Below are 9,363 nucleotides of genomic sequence, written 5' to 3' on the forward strand. Positions count from 1 at the left end.
TTATTGCTGACTTGCAAAAGTGAAAATTAAAAAGTTTGTTTTTAACATGTACATTATTTTATAACATTTTACATAGACCAAAACACATTACTAATATACATTATGTCATTTTTATAACTGTTGGTGTATAGGCTATATATATGAAACACCATAGTTATAAATGTTTTATAAATTTGCATCAATTGGTATATTGTAGTTAGACAATTTTATTTCGATGATCTTTTTAATACATTTAACTAGTGAAAATAAATTCAGTAACTTCATTTGGTGACTTTTAGAGGGAAAGTGTTCAGAAGTCTCATGGAGAAACTCTTGTTTGCCATATTCTAGTAGTAAGAACTTCAAGTGTAGGGTAGGGTTATCCAATTTAGTCAATGAAAAATACAGGACACCCAGATAAATTTGAACTTCAGATAAACAACAAATAATCTCATTAGCATAAGTATGTACCATGAGATCTTTGAGACATACTTCTACTAAACATTATTCAGTTATCCTTTGGTTTTTATATGGCAGCCCTAGTGGGGAGGACAATGGGAGGGAGAAGAACTGGGGCGTGGGGGGGGGGGGGAGCAAATTGCTGGAAAAACCAGAGAAATCCAGGATTCTGGGCTCCAAATCTGATCTAAGATTTGGAAGTCTTCAAGATCAAGGAACTAGGAAAATAATTATAAATGGACCTGAACTAGGCTGCATTCTGTGGCGAACTCATTTGTATGTTAAGCTAAACAACATGGGCTAAGGTTAATCAAGTACTCTGGTGAATTACCATCTACACCACACATTGATTACTGATCTTTAAACAACAAAATGCAACAACATATATTTAAAGCTAGCTCAGTATCAGACAAAATTGAATAAATAACTACAATTCAGACATTTTGGGGTCTTACCCATGTTCAGAGTTATCATTATGAAAATCTGTCATTAGAGTATCAAGGCTCGGAAATACCATTTTAATTTCATTTAATTTAAAACATGTCTGGCACCTTCTATACGCAGAGGACTGACTAAGACTCTGAGACATAAGGATTAATAACACACTGATGTTATCCAACTCAGTGGACATTTATAATTAATAAAGTAAGAGTTAAAATCACACACGATGGCAAAACTCATTCTTACCAATTTTTTCCTGGGTTTCAGTTCATGGTCAGCTGTTTTCCCCTTTGTTCTTCCCTGGGATGATGTCCTTCCCTCTTCTGTATGATTTTCAACTACCATTTTAATACTAAAGACTTCCAAATCTATTTTCAGCCATGAGTTCTCTCCTGTGCTTAAAATATATACATTCAACTCACATGGGTTCTCCACTGTCCTGTCAGTCTTTCCGAAATTAGATTCACAATATTCTTCAAGAAACCTTTATTCTTCCTTTATTCTCAATCTTAGTCTATTGCATTTCTCTTCATGTTATCGTCTGCCCTTGAAAAAGTCACACTATCCTTGACTTCTTTCTTTCATCCAATAAATGCATCCTTTTTAGACCATGCCTACACTGTTCCAAAGCCTCTCTAAACTCATTTCCAGGCTTTAGTCTTGCTTTTCTTAAATTTAGAGATTTTTTGAAATTATCAATTATTTCTACTTACATTATTCATTTTATACCGATTATTATTATTTAAATCTGAGAAGATTTTATGCACTTAACAACACTGAAAGATGGGAAGAAGACTAAAAAGGAAACAAAGAGTCAGGGAATGGCCTGAGGTTGGGAAGTGTTCAGACATCTGGAACATAGGCATTTGAGATAAAAGGCCAGGAGATGAAGAAAGCCCCGTGTTCTGCACTGTACTGTGCATTGACAACAACAGTAAGCATTTATAGGGCACCTACTGAATGTGAGCATCTATATCTTCTAGCTGGGTGAATAATGCAGATAAATGTTCCTTTTCCTCTAGGCTGCCGGGAAGAAAGGGAAGGAAACGGGACTTTCTAAATCTGGGTTATCTGACCTGGCAATTTAAAAAGTGGTGAGCATATCTTTATATAAGAACAGATAGTATCTAACAGGACTAGCAAACTATGGTAGCATAATCCAAGGAATGTAATCAATGAGAACATAAATCTGAAACAACCAATAAAATATGACTATTGTTATACTGTATGTTAATTAAACATAAAACGGGAAAGAATTTACACAAATGACTATGATTAGTGCTTCTTATATAAAGCCAAAGCAAATGTTCAATTTTTTTCCTGTAGTTAGTTTTCCAGAATCTAGAATCAGCATCAATGTCAAAATTTCTCTGTAGCTAATCATAGTTAGGTACCTGAGCATAATTTAAAAGATATTGACTTTGACCCATCTTTTCAACATGAGGGCTCATTCCTATGCTTGCCCTACACGTATTTCATCTTCTTCCCTCAGCCCCTTCACTTAGAGGAGTCCTTGGACCAAGTATGTGGATTCCTGTTGCTCTTTCCCTCTATACCTGGACATTCAGGGTGACCTAAGGGCTCAAAGAGTAGAACATAAGAAGCTCTAGGTGCCCTCTTTGTCCAGGGGCAGCGACCCAAGTGCTGCAGAGGACGTGAGGGCAGGTTTTGGCAAAGTAAAGGGATGGGCTTTGGAAACCCCTCCAGGTAGGAGAGGGGAAACTTGGTCTGGGCAAAGCTCTGGGAAGAGGATGAAAGGACAGATTGATCCGGCTCAGCTGAAAGGAGCCAATCATTAACAGAATCCAACATCCTTCAAGTTTCTAGAAATGGGCCTTGAGGGAGTCCCTCTAGCCTCACACACGGAATGGGGTAACTGAGAGATTGAAGACCATGGAGGACTAAATCAGCTTAATTACACCCTTTGGTGTAAGGATAGGAAGGCCCCCAAATGTTTGAAATTCTTTTTACAGAAAACAAAACATTTGCTTTAGGGACATAAAAGGCTTGAAATGTAAATGCATGAGTGAAACTCATTCACACTGAAGTGTAATCAGTCAGTCAAGAAATCAATAAACCAGAGAAGTATCAGATCTTCCGGAGTTGGGGTAGAGAGCAGGAGTCTCACTTTATGAGGTAGAGGCGAGGTGGAAAGTTTGGATAAAGGCAAAGAAAAGAGACCCAGGAGACTATGAAGCCAAACTTCACCTACGTGGCAAATTTTACTAGTGATTCATGATGTGCGTCCATCTGTCTTCTCCACTAGCTTGTGAACTCCTTGAGCCAATTACTGTGCAACCCCTAGTATGGTGCCTGGTGCAAATGGTAAGCACTACATCATCCTGTGCTCAATCTGAATTTAGCTGCAAACTGGCAGACAGCAACTGTGTGCAAATGAGTTTTTGCTTTTCCTGTCCATCCAAGCAGACGGATTATTGGAACCCTAGCCCTCCTGGAGTTCTGGAGTGTCAGAGCTGCCCTCCCAGGCCCATCTGTGCCCACACAACCGAATAAAACAAAGCTCTTATCCACTCAGCTAGATAGCAAATAAGGAAAATGATTTTGAAGATGTATGCCCCAAATTCTCTTAATATAAAAACTATGAGGCTAGAATTTTTTAGTTGTTTCTGTTTCTCAGTATACCTTAGGATCCTGTGCATTTTAGATTCATTATCATTAATTTTGACTTTCTGATTTTTTTAGAATGAATTTTCATGGAAGGGTCCCAGCACATATTGCTAGCATAGTACCGGGCAAATAGCAAGTATTTGATAACTTTTCATTGAATGAACAAAATGAATGCAAGAATGATCAAATGAAGTGATCCCCAATTCAAAATAAGAGAGTCAAAATAAGAAAAAATCAGACAGTGTAGGTGGAGACTGATCCAAGATATCCATGAAACTTTAAAAGTTTAGGAAAATCCAGATTCACCATAAAAATAATTTGAATTTTATTTAACTTAATTGGATTTTATTCAATACAGTAAATGTAACTGGAGTATAGTAATTGGAATTTAGTAACAAATCAAGTGATTTGTGTTCCCTGTAGGGAAATTTCTATGGCTTCCAAGACTGAGAACCAACCCCTGAACTGTAGTCAGTTTTCTGTCACTTTTATTTTGTGAGTTTGTTTTGTTTGTTTTTGTCTTGCCTTGTTTTGCAAATGGCCTCCGGGCCTTCTAGCAACCCCTGCCACCCCTATATCAGGTGTCACTCTCCCACCCCCCCCCCCCGTTAGACTATAAAATAGAATAGAAGCTCAAAATAGTCCAGCACCATTTGATATTTTAAACAAATCCTGGCTTTATCTGAACATGACTAGGAAGCCTTCAATCCCAGGAGCCTTCTCATCTCCATCACCAGGAGAAGCCATTCTGTGGACCTACTACTTATGATATAGCTGAGAATGCAGTAGCAACAGAGCATTTCAGAGAGCTTGACTGGGTCTTTCTCATAAACTCTAGTATCCTTAAGTCATCTGAAATCATTAATGACAATTTTGTAATCCATGTTTGAATTGCTTCTTTCACGGCCTCTGACTTTTAGGTGCTTAAACTACAAGTATGGGATTCATTCTAAATCACGAGGATGGTCAGAGGAAATTGTTAACAGAATGGTTTGTTTCTGGTGGATAACAGCTTATTGGAAATAAGAATTAAGATAATATGTCTTATTTTACATGATTGATAGTGTTTTCAGCCACCACTTCTGATCAACTCAGGCTATAATTTTGTGGAATTAATGAAAAAGGACTTAATGAGAGGCTGTCCTTCTTTCACCGTGTAGGTCTCACTGCCATACACAAAACCGAAGTCCCCTGAATAGGGAACTTCCATTCCACACCAGCATGCCCTAACTCGATATGTGGATGACACCTCTAGAGCTCAGCAAGTAACAAATTAATCATTTTTTTCTTACTGAGGCATTTTACCTTCTAATGTGAATTTCAGAACTTGTCTTGATTAATGTCAGTGTGCTGAACACTGTTGCCATTAAGTCATAGAGCTTGCAAAAAGCCAATTGGAATAATAATTCATGTATCTCCTGGAGAAAAGGTTTTCCAAATTCTCAATGTAGTATTCTGATGGATTAATCTATGCCTTCCTGATGCTCCTTTCAAACACTGGCTTTCCTGGCAATAGTTCTTTTTTTAGGATTTTTTCTATTATGTCAATTTAATGAAAACAATGTTCCTACTTCAAAACTGCATATGAGCAACAGGTATCGAAGATGTTGTTCTACATGAATTATTAGTGTTTGAGGGCAATATTCTGTACAATATTCCTCCAGGACCCCCAAACAAATTTTACTACTATCCTTTTACATTTAATGAAAAAATGTCTAGAGAATATGTAATAATATATGCTAGTATATGTGTGCTAGTCTTTTAATCTAGTATTTATTTACCCATTTAAACTCAGTAACACTGAACTTTACAGAAATATATTTCCATGTGAGAAACAGTGATTCCAGACAGAAATATATTTTCATTTGAGAAAGAGTGATTCAAGATTCCAACTCTCCAGTCCTCTCTTGAGCTAGGTAGGTCATGACATCCTTCTACAAAACACATCCTGTGTTGGAAGTGAGTTACAGTTATTAAACTATATCCTCATGGAGGCAGAAAGTTGATGGTAAATTACCCAGTAAAGATTAAGCTGATTTTAAATGCAACCACTGGGAATTTAATCAACTGTTAAGTGGTGCCTTGATTTTTAAATTATATGAAAGTCACTTACTGTATTTTCTACTCTGAGCTCCTACCCCAACATCTGGCATACAGTTAGTGTTCAGTGTCAACCCAATGGAAGTCTCAGATTTTTTTTAGGGAGAGAGGCTGGTGAAAAAAAACCCTTCTTTGACTCATCCACTAGGTGGCACACAGGGACCGTACTTCACACACAACCATCACAGAGTCTACCTTTCATGGTGTAAATAAAGAGCTGCATTATTAATTTATGCTATCACGGCCACTCTACACCTAATATTTGCTTAACCAGCTGTTTCCTCTAATTCTCCTTAAACACTATTGATTAAAATCCTAAGCATATTCAGGGTTCCATCCCTCCCCATTTTCCTCCAACAATATTTTGTTACCTTTAAATAACAAACTAAGTACATTTAAATAGCACAAACCAAGTACCATGGTTACTAATAATGAATCCAGGATGTTGGAAAATCAACTAAAGGCAACAGAAGACTCTGATGTAAAAGTTATTTTCAAATTTGCTTTGCATTTTGTTGGAATTTTAATTGGTGGAATACCATTACCTTAAAAATGTAATCTGGAAAATAAAACATGCATGGGAAACACGCAAAAGGAGATGAAAAGAAAGCTGGCACTAGCATTTTCTGGAAATGAGAGTTATTTTCTGAACATGATTCGCGTTCATTTTTCCTGAAACAAAGTACAGTGTTACCTTAAGATTCAAAGACTTCTTCAACTCTTCAGAAAATACCAGCATTCCACAACCAAGATGTTAAAAGGCAGGACCGTTCCGTAAACCATCTACACATAAAGTATCTTTCTGCATATTCCGCCAAATGTATTTATCCTGGATGTGTTACTTGCTCCCAAAGGAAGGAAGAGGAAGTGAAACTACTAGGGATATAATGAATTGATTCTTCTCTGTGAAAGTCTCTTCAGTACTTCTAAATTACAGTGTCCGTCATTCCTCTGAAAGACAGGGCCTGCTGACAATAAATAAATGGCTCACTTTATAAGAACATGATGCGCTCCTCTTTCTTCTTTTCTCATGGAAAGCCCAGGCCCACTGGACACTTCTGTTTGGAATACTGGCTTCTGGGCATGTTCTCCCAGGGGGCCAGTGATCTTTTAAGTTTGTTGGTTTTCTCTTGCTCATTTAATTAAGCTTAAAGAAAATTACTCCTACTTATCTATTTTCTCCCATTTTTAAGCTGTTTCCAATTTTGTGAAGAGGTTACCAAAAATGTAACGTCAGCTCTTAGCTTAAACAATTAAATTATTAAGAACAGATAGCCCCCAAATGACTAAGACTAATAAATGTTCAATAGACCTCTGGCATACATTGTATTTTACTGAATGGAATTGAAAACTTTTTTATTAGTAGAAATAAATGCAAATGAGGATAAAAACTAATGTAAGAATCAAGAACTATCACACTAAAAGTTATCCAAAAAGAACTTGTATGATATATTTGTGGTACAACAATATTCCTATTTTATGATTCCATTAAAATATTGAAGTCACTGGAGTATGTATAAAATTACTGCAAAATTTAGTACACTGAAATAATCAAATAGAATGATTACCAGAAACTACATTTGTAATGAATAAATATTACATTTCACTTAGAAATTAATTCACAGGCTTTATTTCTTAAGAACCGTTAGCTTCCAAGAAGCCAGCCAGTATGTTTGATTTTATGACATCACGCTGGAACATGTACAGGAACACTTTCCACCCTAAAAATTCCCAAATGTACTAGCCACTTTGTGTATTTTTCCAGTGATAAATGAAAATAAAATAACTTATTTTCAAAGTAATAAACCATCTCATTTTGAACACAACAGTCAAATTCAATGGAAGAAAACAACTTCATTTAAGCCCCAAAGTGTTCAGATTTGCTTAGGGTGGTGAACAGTCTCAATACATGAATCGTTTAACCAACTTTTAAAAGTAATCTTAATAACTATGACTTTAAAATATTTTGCAGTGCCTTAAAATTATCTAGCAACATCATTCTATGTATGACACACATAATTCTATAATCTTCATTTCACAATTAATCGGAGAAACTGGGAACAAAACTGGTAACACCTCAAAGATTATCAATCTAACAGGTATTACCTACATGATTGCCGTATCTTTCTTTTCCACACAAACTTATATATTCCCTAAAATAAAACTCATAAGTCTGGAATGGTCATTCCCATTCCTCAGCATTTCCTTCAATCTATACTATCTTTTTTTTTTTTTTTTTATAATTTCAGGTGCTATAAAAATGCTTGTTGAAACACAGATGGAAAAGCCAAGAGTTGGAAACCACATGCCTACCAGATTTATAGTAGCACTAGCAAAACCCAGGATACTAGAGTTAATCCTTACCCCAAAGTAGACTGAACTTTTTTTATTGCACTTCAGCATTTTGTCTGACAATATGACTCTTCAAAAAAAAAAAAAAAAAAAAAAAAAGTGGAGATGTCATGTTAAACCCAAAAGAAAATTAAAGAAAATAAGAAAAATTGTTTTAATGTATATATACATCATAATATGTATTGCTCTCTGAAATCTTAAAGGCACAAGGTTTGAGAGGAAGAGTGAAAAATTTATGGAAGTTTTACCTTGTCCTGAAATCCAGAAGTTCAGATGCTCTCAAGTCCTGCTGAGGTTGGAGCCTGGAGATCAAGTGAAGCTAGCGCTCTTTCTCCTCACCTTAAGTTTGTCTCTGGGCAAGTGTGTGTGTGTGTGTGTGTGTGTGTGTGTGTGCGCGCGCAGAATGTGTCTTTGTGGCGCTGGATGGCAGAGGTCCTGGTCCTGGGAAGAAGGAGGCACTTTCTCACCAAGAGCAGAAGAAAAGCAAAGCGTCACCAGGAAAGTTCTCCTCCCAGATCCCCTAATTACAGCCTAACGTGCACTTCATGCAAACTTCAGGGAGGAAGGGAGGGGCAGCTCTGTGCCCAGATCTTGTGAAACAGCAGCTTCTTAGATGACTTTCCACTCTGCTCAGATCCCTGAGTATCCCGCTCAGGGGTTCAGGGAAAGCAGCAGCTACAGGCGCAGCCCCCACCCACACCACACCTCCTGAACTCTCACCACTCCTAGGTCTGTACAGAGGGGCTGGGGTAAGGGGTCTGGAGGATGGTCTATGGGGCAGCAGTGTGAGACAGAAACTCCAGGACAGTGCATTTTCGCGCGCGCTAGCGTGTGTGTGTGTGTGTGTGTGTGTGTGTGTGTGTGTGTGTGTTTGCCTTGGTTAAAAGAAAAATCCAAAGGTAGAAAAGGTCCTGGCTTTTCCACCTCCCTCTCCCCAAAGTAGATCTAGGGTGAATAGGTAGAGAGGCAATCATGACAACAGGAGACAAAATTTCATAAACTGGAGGTACCCGTCCACCCAAATTGCAAGAAGTGTATTTTCTTGTTAACTGGACTCAGTTATCAATCTGGGTTTGACTCTCCCTTAACAAACAACTGCTATTGTATCCTTGGATGACAGAGCTCAAAGAACCTGGATTTATTTATGGAGTGAGGAATGCGAGGGGCAGACGAGATGGGTGGGGTTGGCTTATGGATCCATACCCAGGATTAGAACCAGATGGGCACAGGGTGCGCGCGCGCGCGCGCAACACACACACACACCCCTAAAATAACCACTGGGGAAGATGCTGGGACACGCGGGAAAACGCCTCCTGAACAAACAGACGTTTATTTATAACTCCTGGGAGAGTATATAGGTCCATTGATTCCCGCCTTGAGTAACCAAGGGTTTTGGAGAGGAAA

General features: G+C 37.8%; 1 protein-coding gene across 1 annotated transcript in view; it reads right to left on the reverse strand.

Annotated features, from left to right (window-relative positions):
- HAPLN1 (hyaluronan and proteoglycan link protein 1) overlaps positions 1-8,265 on the reverse strand; it is a 72,695-nt gene extending 64,430 nt beyond the window's left edge. Inside the window, exon 1 of the mRNA XM_042942898.1 lies at positions 8,208-8,265. The gene's annotated coding sequence lies outside the window, so the exon portion shown is untranslated. The remainder of the gene's footprint in view (positions 1-8,207) is intronic.
- Positions 8,266-9,363: the final 1,098 nt, after the last annotated feature.

Source organism: Panthera leo, chromosome A1, assembly GCF_018350215.1.
Source record: "Panthera leo isolate Ple1 chromosome A1, P.leo_Ple1_pat1.1, whole genome shotgun sequence".
Lineage (NCBI taxonomy): Eukaryota > Metazoa > Chordata > Mammalia > Carnivora > Felidae > Panthera > Panthera leo.